Source organism: Anser cygnoides, chromosome 1 (genome assembly GCF_040182565.1).
Source record: "Anser cygnoides isolate HZ-2024a breed goose chromosome 1, Taihu_goose_T2T_genome, whole genome shotgun sequence".
In the NCBI taxonomy this organism is placed as follows: Eukaryota; Metazoa; Chordata; class Aves; order Anseriformes; family Anatidae; genus Anser; species Anser cygnoides.
The window spans coordinates 155415877-155428203 of record NC_089873.1 but is presented as its reverse complement, the minus strand read 5'-3'; the positions used below and the strand labels follow the sequence as shown (position 1 = coordinate 155428203).

The window sequence follows — 12327 nt, the reverse complement described above, 5'->3', positions numbered from 1 at the left end:
CCAACTCCTTTTTGGGCAGGGAAGGAACTGCACTCCGTTTTGTAATTCCTGACATTGGCACGACAGTGCTTTGCTCTTAAAATTTATTTGTCCTGAAGCTTTACAATACATTTTCAAATGTGTTTAGGTTCCTAAACATGCAGCTGGCACTTAATTGGATTTTCAAAAGAGCATAAGCAGGTTAGACATCCCAGCATCCACTGAAATCAGAGGGATTTAGGTACCTGTCTTGCTCTTGAAAATCCTGCCAGGTGCCTGTCTGTATCTTCAGTTGCCCTGGAAAATCTGGTCCCCATCCATCGCCGTGATCCCTGCTCTCACATAAATATTTGTCTCCCATCTCTGCCTCCTGCACTCTGGCCTGCATTGATGCCGGAACCTCGTCCTTTGTAGTTCCTAACTCCAGGGACATCCCTCTTCTTTCTGTCTACCAAACTGGCTCTTCATCTGTTCAAAGGCTTGGTCGAGCAGCTCTGAGCCTGCCCATATTTTTCAAATTAGTTTCCCTCTCTACTATTTTTTAATTCGTTCTTTGTCTTGTTTTGACTCTGTAAAGCGTCTGGGGATAGGAGACTGTACCAACAGGTATGCACGTGAATGCAAGGAGGGCACAGTGTTACATGCCTTTGTGTGGCTGTACGTGTCTCTGGGCTGAATGCGAGGCGATAGGGAATTAATTTTGCGATCAGCCCGCCTCTGTCGGTGTGGTGGCACAGGGAAGTGATCGATGGGTTTTGTATTTAAAGCATGGGAACTCAGAGTCAGAAAATTAATATTTTTTAATTCCTGGCTCACCCGCCGGTGGGGGTGACTCGCCCGGCCTCCTCGTACAAGCAGGTCCCCATCTGTAAAATGGATCCCCGCGTCTCCGTTTGCATGCGTGCGGAGCACGGGTAATTAATTAGAGCTCGTGCAGCCCTTTGAAATCCTCTGACAGAAGGTGCTAGAAGGTGCTGCGGGCTGGCCTGGGGCTGGGCAGCCTCAGGAACCCACAGGGCGAGGACGCGGACGGGGAAAGCTGCTCCCCAATTCCTCCGCCAGGGATATTTTCCCGTTTTCTTCGGGGGAAAACAAATTGGGAAGGGAGTTATCCCTCGCCGCGCATCGCCTCCTCGTTTCCCCAGCAGCAGCAACAGCTTCATTAGCAGGCTGACAAAATAAAAGAAAAAAAAAAAAGACGCAGAGCGCTGAAGTATTAATAACAGCCCCAGCGCGGAGGGACGGCATCTTGCGTCCCTCCCTCACGCGGGACGTTTCCTCACGGCAGCCGCCCCCGGCGGGGAACGGGGCGACGGGCGAGGCCCCAAGCCTGAGGGGAGCAAGGCCTTCCCGCCGGCCCCATCCCGCACCCTGACGGCCCCAAAAGCCCTGCTGGCCCCAAAGCCCCCGCTGCCCGTGTCCCCCTGTCCCTGCCCGTGTCCCTGCCTGTCCCTGCCCGTGTCCCTGCCTGTCCCCCTGCCCGTCCCCCTGCGCGGCCCTGCCCGCCGGCGGGTGTCGCTGCCGCCCGCCGCTGGGCTCGGCGGGGCCCGGGGGCGTCGCGCTCGGGAGCGGGCCGCCGGGGGCTCCTCGCCTCGGGGAGGGAACAGCGGGTTTGTTTGGGTTGGGGTTGGGTTCGTTTGGGTTGGGTTCGGTGCATTTTTTTATTTTTTTTTTATTTTTTTTTTCCCCGCGGCGGGAGGAGAGGCCCCCGGCCTGGCGCTGCGGGGCGGGAGGGCGGCGATCCCCTTGCGATCGAAATGCCGCCGGTAAAAGCGAAAAAGCAGGGTTTTTGGTTTAGTTTTTTATTTCCTGCTTCTTCTTCTTTTCCCCCTTTTCACTGCCATTATATGCATGTAGGTGTCTTCGTGCTGTCCACCGTGAAGAAATAGATATTTACGTGTAGCGGGATGGCGTTTGGCCGAATATCATCAGTGAACATCAGCGGCAGGAGTACTTCCCTGGCTATAAGTGGATTTATTCTCTTTAAAAGCACACGCTCCAGCCACTTCTCTTGAGAAGTTTCTCGCGTGGGTCACCAGCCCTGTGCCTTCCCTGCTCAGGACCGTTTGCCTGCTAGGATCGTGATTTCTCCCCGATCTTTTCCTCAAGAAAAAAAAAAAAAAAAAAGATAAATACTTTTTTAACATCTTCCAATGTTACGGGCTGTCCGTGTCCCCGTTTTGTCCTTTTGCGATGTATTTGCAGTAATTTGCAACTTTTGAAAGCCACTCATTGTTTCTCTGAACTTATTGAAATGCACAGATATGTTAAATAGGAAAAAAAAAAAAACCACCCAATGACTTCTGTTTCACTGCATATGCAAAGGGAGTGCAGCTTGACTCTTCCCTCGGCATTCGTTAGTCACATCCTGTTGTCCATTGTTTTGCTGTTTGTGGTGCGAATCCAATTTATTTAATGGTAAAGAGACAGTTCTTGCTTTTTTTCTTTTTTTTTTTTTTTTCCAGCGATGGTGAGATGATCTGAGAAAGCACACTGGAAACAGAAATAGCAGAGATGCCGATGTGCAGCCACCGCATATTGCTGCACTAGCCTCCCGTAAGGGACGAGGCTGTCCAGAGTGGCTGCACACAAATAGGTAGCATCTAGTTTTTGGTTGCGTTTAATTTGGAGCATACTCAAGCACGCCGGCTGCTCCCAGATGCTTTGCAAGTGAATACGTGGAGCAAACTTTGCCGTGCTTCACACAAGGGGCTGCACGCACAGCGCTTTGCTCCTTTTCGCAAGCCTTAGGAGGTGGTCCGCTGACTGCTTTAGGTTGCCTGTTTCTTTAAAATCCTCTCCAAAATCCTCAGGAAAAGCTGTTTATAGCAACAGGCCTATTTCCTATGCCAAGAAGGAGCGGGGGGACACGCCGTTTTCAAATCATGAGATTTTTAGGGAAACAGAAACAAATAGGGTCCTTGTGAAAGGTGTGAGCTGCCTAAATGGAGGAACTGTACCGGCTTTGAAAGCGCCGCAGTTCCAAAATGATTTTATTAAAGAAGGACATCGAAGACCAAATTTATGATGTTGTTATGGCAACAGAAATAGTCGGGTTGCGATGTGTGTATCCAGAGCGTAAGATTGTAAGAAAGCAGCAAAATAAGCACGGTGTTGTAGTTGGAAAAACAAACTGAGCAGTGCTAGCCACATATTCCACTTTTCTCATTCGCTGCCTGCAATTAGTACGGCAGTCCCTGTGCTCATATGTCCAGTGCTGACGATGGTGCTATAATGAAGGTGTGAGTAAGGCACTGCAATATTTATTGCCCTTCCACGCAACCTGAGGTTTAAGTTTGTCGTTTTTGCCATTGCCACATTGCCACGGTGATGTTTTGCACTATTTTATATTTACTCCTTTTTTGGAACCTGTAACTTTGCTGCGTGGACACGTGCTCCGATCCCTTTTTGTCTCTGAACTCTCCACCTTCCCTCCTGCAGGACTGTCAGCAGCAAAAATAGCTGAATGTGCTCCTCTTAACTCTTTGCAATGGTAAAATTTCGCCGCTGCTTTCAGTTCGGTCATTAAACTGCAGACTGTACTCCCAACCCGCGCTGTTTTAGAAACAGCAGAAATATTTGGTAACGTGCGCGGGGCTGTACTGTAACACGCTTCGGGAACCTTTTGTCCCACATCCGAACTGGATGAATTTGCCAAGTCTCAAATTTCAGGGGCAAGGCAGTACATTTGTAAGTTGGTGTTTTTGTTATTCTGGAAAAGTTATTTGACTTGCAGGCTTTCTTAACTTACCTTTAATAAAAAGGAGATGGAGTGTGACATTAAGCAATTTTACAGCATTAGCAGCTTTTGGCTGTAAACAAAGACAAACGAATCGTGATTACTTTCAGTCTCAGAAGTTTGCTGTCATTTGTTCATAAACTGTGGACTTGATCCTACAGGACGTTATTCAAGCAAAACACGGCTTGAAGCCTCTGACAGTTGTGCCTGAGTAAGTACTCCGGGACGAGAGCCTCTGCCTGGTGAAAAATACACGTACTTGCTATCTAGCGTGAAATATTTCCTGAAGTTGCACACTTCATCGTAGCACTTTTGATTCTCTTTGGGATTGCCTTGCTAAGACGGTGGTCAGGATGTGAAGGCTGGAGAGAAGAAGGGAAATCGAGGTTTTGGAGTGAAGTTAGTTTTTCTCGTTGCCTTTTTTTTTTTCTACTAACCCTCCTCCTTAACACAAAACAAGGCAAAAAAGCTTTTCTTGAAGCATCTGATTTTAATTTGATGTAATTTTTTTAGAGGTTCCTGAAAAATTAAAGCACGTTTCCCCAACGTTCTGAGCTTCAATTTTCAGTATTTTACAATGTAAAATTACTTGACATTATTTAATTGGACGTGAGGGTGTAATACAGGAATTTCCGTTATGTGATGGATTAATTGTTTTCCTAATACTTTAAAGGCTGGGATCCAAACATTTTTCCATTCTATTGCGAAATTAACTGCAATAAATCTGTCAGACCCAATTATTCATTTAAAACATTCCTGACTGATTAAATCTGCACATTTGCCGGTGCGTGTGCACGGGTGCGAGCGGGCGAGAGGGAGAGGTGTGCGGCGGGGGGGCGGCTGCACTTCGCTTCCTCTTAACAGCGGCGGGCAGGGCTGGAAACGGGCACTTTCGGGTTGAACCTGGAAAATGTCATTCTCCAGATAGTGCCGTGTGAGGAGTTCAGCGGGCGTCCATCCGTCCGTCCGTCGGCCGCCCGCTCTGTCCGTCCCTCTCCTCGGTGCCAGCTCCGAGCAGGCAGAGGCGTAGCGCGAAGGTGTTTGATGCCGTTTGACTCAATCGTGTTTTGCTTCTGCCGTGTGGCGGTGGTTTTGTGTTTTTGTTGTGTGGTGTTTTTTTTTTTTAATAGTTTGTTGATGTTTTCAAAGTCTCTAAACAAAGTCAGATGTGTTAACAGTCTTATTAACAATGTTAAAATGGAATTAACAGCTTGTGGATACCTCGGGAGCACAATAGCATGTCAGCCTACCCTGCCCCCTTATAAATCGTGTCCCGCTGTCTTTCTTTTGTTTCGGTCCCAATCAGCAAACCAAAGTTTTGTCCAGGCAGAAGGGCAGCCCGGGCGTTTGTGCGGGGCCGCTGCGGCGGGCTGGCCGGCCGGCCCGAGGGGAGGGCGACCCCAACGCGGCAAGAAGGGCTCCGCTGACCTGCCGGGCTCCCTGACCTCTGCCTCACTGTTTTGGCGGTTTAAAAGGCTTTTCCTAGGATGTAGTTTACTTTTATGGTCCTTTCAGTGCCACTACAAAAGCTTTTGTTTACTTAAGATGTATTTCGGGTTAGGTTTCTCTTCATCTTCATAACGCCGGTGGCTGCGCTGCTTCTGGGAAGGTTCGCCTGCGGAACGACGTCGTGGTTAATTTTACACAGCTACCGTCAGCCAGATCGCTACAGCCAGGTTTTGATATTTCTGAAATTATTTGCCCCTGAGAGGGGAAGCTAACACCAGCACGTGCTGCTCTTTAATGCGATTTCACCGTGATGGGGTTCTGTGCAAAGGGAAGACTTTTATTTCACTTTCTTGTCTCCCAAGTTTACTTCTTGCAGCCTTGCTGAAATCTTTAGAAACGTCACCCGTCACATCTCAGTGTTAAATGTAAAAAGAACATTTAATGAGGTCTAATTTTTTTCATGTGGCTAGAGTAACGCTGGGTTAATTTGCATATAAAATTTATGTGAAATGAGAAGCATTCCCCATAAGAAAAACATTTATGTGCTTTGCTTTAGCTATGGTAATTGCGTTTTTACTCCTTTCATCCAACAGTCTCAAAGTATTTACAATTCCTCCTAGAGCTGCATAACACCACAAGGCGGGCAGGCATTTCATCCCCGTTTGTAAGTCAAAAAGCTGCAAGTCGCAGGCAGGCTGCAGTTTGCCCAAGGACTGCAAAACAGTGGCAAGCCAAGAATGGCAAAAGGAGTGAGTCCCTTTCGTAGCCACCGCATCAGATTTGTTGAAGTGACACACAGGGAAAGCACAAAACAAATTCTTCCTGGGCACTGATGCGATCGGTAGCAGTGCTGCGTTCAGGACGCTGATTTTTACCTGCCGCTAGTGCCATGAAATTGAGGTAAATATCCTCGAGTGATGCTGCAAGGTGTGGGTGTGCAGGAAGGTGTTTGTGGGGGTGGGAGGCAGGAGCACAGGGATGAAATAACAGTGCCTCCAGTGCCCAAAACTGCTTCCCACATGTCTTTGGCATCTCTCGGACATGCGGGAGCCCCCCGGAGCTCCCCACCCCCACAGCATCCCGCCCTGCTCCGGCTGTGCCCCACCAGCAGCAGAAATCAGGACGGACAGGGTGCCCCAAAAGCACCTGCTGGAGGAGACCCACCCGCTGGAGACCTACCTGCTGGAGGAGACCCGCCTGGCTACCCCAGCGCTCAGAAACGGGCACGCTCCTGCTCCGGAGGTCACTACACAGAGCAGCGCTTTGGCCAAAATCGCCTGCCCCGCCACAGTGGGGTCATGGCGCTTCGAAGCATCATCTCAGGCGCTGAGTGCGCATCTCTCAAGCAGCATCATAAACGCATGCTGTTGTCCCTGCCTTCCACCTGTATCCACTTGTTAGCTCGTCGTCTGAAAAGGCAGCTTCCACTGCTTGCTGAACAGCTTTCGTTCCCCTGCACTTTTTTATCCGCTGATATTTGTTTGCGTCTTCCACTCATTTGCATTCGGGGTCATCTGTAGACTTAATTCCACTCTTTCATTAGTCTTCAGAAGTAAGTCTCAATAACCACTAGTTATTGTTTTTAAACTTCAGTTTACACAGCTATTCTGAAAACCTAGAAGATAATATTCCAAATGCACATTAAAAAAAAAAAAAAAAGAAGTGCAAGCTAATCAAGGATGCCTGTAGGCCATTTGGCTTCCTTCTGGTGACCGCTGAGCACTGCTCGCCCTCACTGCAGTGACAGAAGTTGGAAACATTTCACCTTTCTGAGGATCACGTCCTGAAGACGGTGTGCAGTGAGTAGGATTAGGTCGAAAATATTATTTTCTCACCCAACGGGTACAAAAGCCCTCTCAAAAGGAAACCTGTGCCGGTTTTACGACTATAAAATCAGTATCTAGTCTGCATTTCTTAATAATGAAAGAACCAGGCTGATAAAGACTAAATTATAGAGGGATCAACGGTGTGTTAGTTATAGTACAGATCACTTTACTGTGTTGTGAAAATGTTGTGCTTAATAGGCGATCCAGTAATTTTCCGCAATTCAGCTTGTTTTAAAAGCTTTGTGCCTATTTTTACAGTGCAGAGTTTTTACATCACTGAGTAATTCTATGCATAAAAAGAGATATTTTCACCTTACTTTAAAGTCCATGAAAGTGAGGAAGAAAGAAAAATTGTTAACTAGGTGCTGTTTTATTTATAGATAAAAAATTAAATGCCCGGTGTGGGGAAGCGCGTTCATTTTTATGCAACATCTGCTGAGATAATAAAGAGACCTTTAGTCTAATCACTACGGATTTCACAAATAGGTGTAGCGCTTGCTAAGAAAATATTTTTGATGGTGGAAATACAGCCGTCACGCTAGTACTTCTCCTTCGTTGTCGTCCTGCAGAAGCCGGGTGTGCCTCGGACGAGCAGCCCTTCTCCCCGAGGTCCGGCACTGCAGCATCGCTCCTCGAGCCTTGTTTGCTTTAGCAGCGCATCAGCCGGGATGGAGAAGCCCATGTGCGGCATTTGAGGAGGGCAGAGGAGGAGGCAGTCCTCACCAGCTTTGCTTTGCGGGGCCCCAGAGCCTGACCATTGGAGCTGCTGAGACCTTCCTGGGCCAGCGTCCGGCCCTTAGGTGGTTTTATGTTGTACACGCTCGCTCTAACACGCAAGTTTTCCAGGTTCCTTCACCTCTACTGTCATTGCCATCGTTACGCAGAGTTCACATCCCTGCTAAACCCCTACCGAAAGATTTAAGAATAATCACCTTTTCCCCTTTTTTATTTCTATTACTTATACTATGTAAGGAAAATCCTTTATAAAACTTATATTTAGTGGAAAACGGCACGGTCCGTTCCCGTTTAACCAACGGCAGTTTTGTATGCGGAGCTATGTGGATGCTCATTAAATGCATCTTCTCAGTGAACTCTCAATAATATGTGCAAGAGCCATCTGAATTTTCTGAAGGGAGAGCCCCTCAAACTACGCAACAAGATTTTTAAAGGGTGAAAATAAGCAGGCTTGGAGACACTGGTTTAAAAGCAATTTTAAGTGAGAGGTTATATATATGTTATGAACCCGAAAAAAATGTCCAAACACGTTTGATATTGTGAATGCAAAGAGTTATCTCGAAGGCAAAATCAAGATACTGCAAAAAGTCTTTACAGGATTAGGCCTCGACAGAGGTGTCTCTGTACAAAAGAAACTCTGGTATGATGCGGTTATTTAAGTCTAAAACTAGTGCTTTTTGGATGAGCAGCTCTCCACAGCGTTTCCTGCTGATACTTGGGTGGTGCCGCGTCAGCTGGTGGAGGTGGGCGTCACGGGAAGGAGGGTTCAGTTTTAGTTAAAGGTGGCTACGCGAGAGGGTTGCCCCCCCGTCTTCCCTGCAGGCTGGAGCAGGGATGGGACACATCAAACCACGTGGAGGGGACTTACCTGAGACCTTAGGAAAGGCCCGCAGGTGCCCGTGGTTGTCTTTCCTTTGCCTTCACCTGCAGGAGAAGCAAGTGCATGGCTTCGGGGCAGGACGGGAGAGCAGGGGACTTGGACAGGAGCTGAGCTGTGGTCTTCTGCTCCTTTGGGTGAGCCGCATGTGGAGCAGGGAAGGGCGAGAGTGGGAGTACGTGCCACGGGCAGAAGTGTCCGAGGATGGAAAATCCTTCTTTCCCATAGAGCAAAATCTTGACCTTTCCAGGCACCTTGACCTGGAAAGCACTGTCCTGAAGGGGCACGAAGTCATTTCAGGCATCGTCTGCACAATCAGGGTGCGCAGGCTGCTGCCCACCTGAGGCGTGGTTGGGCTGTGGGAGCTCCGGGGACTTGGCCGGAGTATTCCTGAGGTTCACCCCTAAACTTAACACTCACCTGGCTTACCTTTTCAGAGGCCTTAGTTGTATTCATATGCTACTTGGCGTTCGTCTTGCAAGATTTACTTGTTCACCTGTTCTGTGCCGAACAAGTGTTACTGAAGATATCCTGAGGGTTAACCAGTTGCAGGGGACTTTTTTTTTACGGACTTCTGGCCTCAGAGGGAGGCAAAGTGAGGTGTCTGGGTGGAGGTCTGTCCAAACACAAGGAACTTCATCCCTGGCGCAGATAAGTGGTGGTTTGGGGAAGGAACTGAAGGAGACTGGGTGCCAGAAAGGGGTTTGGACTTCCCCAAATCGTACCAGTCAGCTGACGAGTCCTATCACATCAATTCTATACTAACGCTGTATTTTATGAATGCACACTCTTACTAGGAAATGCCATCTCAAGGTGTTCTATCTATATAGATGTATCCATATACATTTTTTTTTCTGTAGAAGCATAACGCAGTAATAATTTATGTGATAGAGAAAGACGCAAGAAGTGTTTTGAAGATGTAGCACATTTAATTACGTATGCTTTCCCATGGCAAGTTGATTTTTAAATTGGGAAACTTGGGAAAACCTTGTAAATGAGGATGCTGGTTTATTTATTTATTTGTTTCGTTTCAGCTAAGACAGATGGGATTCTCGGATCATGCACTGTTAAGCCTTCCTTTGGAATTCGCGCCACTGTGACCACAGAGCCCAGATGGTGCTTAAATCTGTCATTTTTTAACAACCCTACTTTCTTAATTTTATATCCAAACACATTGAGCATTCTAAGTGATTAATTACTGTCCAGATATGTCTGTGCTGCCGCAATTTACTTGCATGTGCCAAAGATCATTTCGTTTGGAGAAGTTAGATTGGTGAGGGCTAAGCAGGCGCTGAGAGACTCCCCAGCAGATACCTTGTAGTGGAGGTGTCTGTGCAGAGCAGTTTGTGCCTTCCTTCTCTGACTGCAGTGGATTAGCAAAAAGTTTCTCTCAGTAAAACAGAATTTTGGTGCACACTGATACTGTAAAGCTTCTGTGCAGGATTTGCAGTATTGCCGTGTAAGTTTCAGTCTCACCAAATCTTCCGTATGCTGGGAGTAACAGCAAAAGGAAGGTTTTGATGCCTGACAATGGCAACGTTTTCATTTAAACCTGGACTTTAGTGGCATGTCCAAGATTGTAATGGCCAGCTATTTAGGAAGAGAAAACTGACAGGTTTTCTTCAAGAAGCAGAGCTTGTCCCAGAGGTTTCAGGAAAGAAACGATCAAATTACTATATTTAGATTCAGTTGTTTCTCTGGTGGTTACTTTTCAATTTTTATTTTCAAGTGATCATTCCTTTCAAAGAGTTTAAATATAATTATTATTTTGCCCAGAGATCTTGTGGATGCCCCACCCCTGGAAGTGTTCAAGGCCAGGCTGGATGGGGCTTTGGCCAACCTGATCGAGTAGGTGGCATCCCTGCCGATGACAGGGGGGTTGGAACTGGATGGTCTTTAAGGTCCCTTCCGACCCAAACCATTCTGTGATTCTATGATTATCTATCTATGTGTCTGACGCTTGCTTTAATTTGCATGTTGGCAGCAGGCTGTTATCAATTCCTCGATTTTTGGAAATAAGGGGAGAAGGGATGCTGCGTGGTGCATGCTGTAGCACAGGTTTACTGCAGATATCGTATAGCCCAACAAAATCCTTGAACTTGTGCTGCTCTTCCCTTTGGCTGCGCACTGACTGCCAGCCACCTGGGGGTTATTTTTGGCCGTCACCACATATTGTCTGCTTGGTCACCTCAGTTTTGTGCAGGTAGAGCTCCTGCTCCCAAAAACTCCCAACAAGTGGGAGCTTCTCCTGTGGTGCCTGAGGTCAGACAGGGTTCCTAGGGCTTTTTTTTCACTTTGCGAAGGAATTGTAATGCTCATGCACTGTTAAACACTGGCAAAGCAAACATCTAACCCATTTTCTATTACTGGGGAACGCTGGGCAGCATCAGGCTGTGTCTCCTTCGTGCGGTCTTTGTGCCTTGTACAGCCCTAGCTGTTAGCACCACGAATAAAAAAGCCCGCTATGTTAAACGTAGCGGCGTATGCCATCTCAACGGAAGGATATTGCTTTTTGCAAGGGAGATATTATTCCTATCCGAGGCTGAAATTGCCTTCCCTTCTGTGCAGTAGGAAGCTGAGGAGTCTCTAGTGGCAAAGGAAATCTGTCTCTCTTACGCAGAAAGTTTGCGAGGAGGTGTTTGTCCTGGGAGGTTTTAAACGAGCTCAGCCAGCATTAAATACTGGAGAATTGTGGTAGCTGCTGCTGCTGAGACTCAAAGTGATGAAGCGATGCATATTTATCTAACCAGACAAGCCTGCCTCTCTGTAGGTCCCTCAATGGACATGAACGCTTACCTTAGAATAGTTTGCCTTATCCCCCATCCACACCACCGCTGAGGACCAGTTCACGGGAAATAAACAACGCGGGTTGTTCGGTTCAAGACTGATCTGCAGTTATCTGAGGAGCACAAGTCTGGCAGTGCTGAATTTCGGTTATACTGAAAAACCTCGAGAACCATTCCTCACCGTGTTAGCACACTTCAAAGGAAACTTCAGTTCTAGAAAAGCAAAAGGAGTTTTTTTTTCTCCCTAGTTTCCCTGTATCTGCATGGAATCGGATAAGTGATAACTAATCAGATAATCAGACACCGCTGGCCAAATGCGTGGTGTAAGGTTTTAAGGGATACCTTCAACTAAAATGAAAGTGCACTGACTGTGAAACACGGGCAGTATTCAAGGACCAAACAGTCGAAGTACAGCGTTCAGAGCAATGCATGCTACAGGGGTAAGGCTTACAGAGATTTTGTCGTTTCCTCAAAAGTAAGTGTCTTGCTAGCTCCAGCATAGCACATGCTTGGAAATTGTGCTGATGCACATAAGTATTAAAAACTGGATTTAGACAGACACGTATAAAGCAAATTTGTGTCTAAAATAAAGAGAATGTGTTCTATTCCTATTAATAAATGTGTGTATTACCTGTCTAAATGATCCCATTTTGTTGTATACTGTAGTTTTCAGTGCAGCACATCACTGTCAAAGGCATTTATTCTGAGGGTGCTCCGTCTTGGTATAGGCATTTCCCTTGTTACATTTCAGTTGCATTTAATTACTGTTAGTAATTACTGACTGGTGCTGGTGGTGGCCAAACGGATAATTAATATTAAGCAGCTAACACGCAGGAGTTCTCAACACCATCCTACTGTCCTTCCGTCCACCACGCAGTGGACGCGACCACCATCACCTCCACGTTTCCCTTCCTGCTTGTAACGCAGCTGAGGAGG

General features: G+C 47.1%; 1 protein-coding gene across 3 annotated transcripts in view; it reads left to right on the top strand.

Annotated features, from left to right (window-relative positions):
* The window catches only part of CLYBL (citramalyl-CoA lyase), a 160818-nt gene that overhangs the window by 25524 nt on the left and 122967 nt on the right, over window positions 1–12327 (top strand). The window contains exon 1 of one of the 3 annotated variants that reach the window (XM_066986358.1): window positions 2116–3929. The exons of the other annotated variants lie outside the window; for them this stretch is intronic. The gene's annotated coding sequence lies outside the window, so the exon portion shown is untranslated. Of the gene's footprint in view, window positions 1–2115; window positions 3930–12327 lie in introns of those variants that run through there. 3 annotated transcript variants of the gene reach the window in all.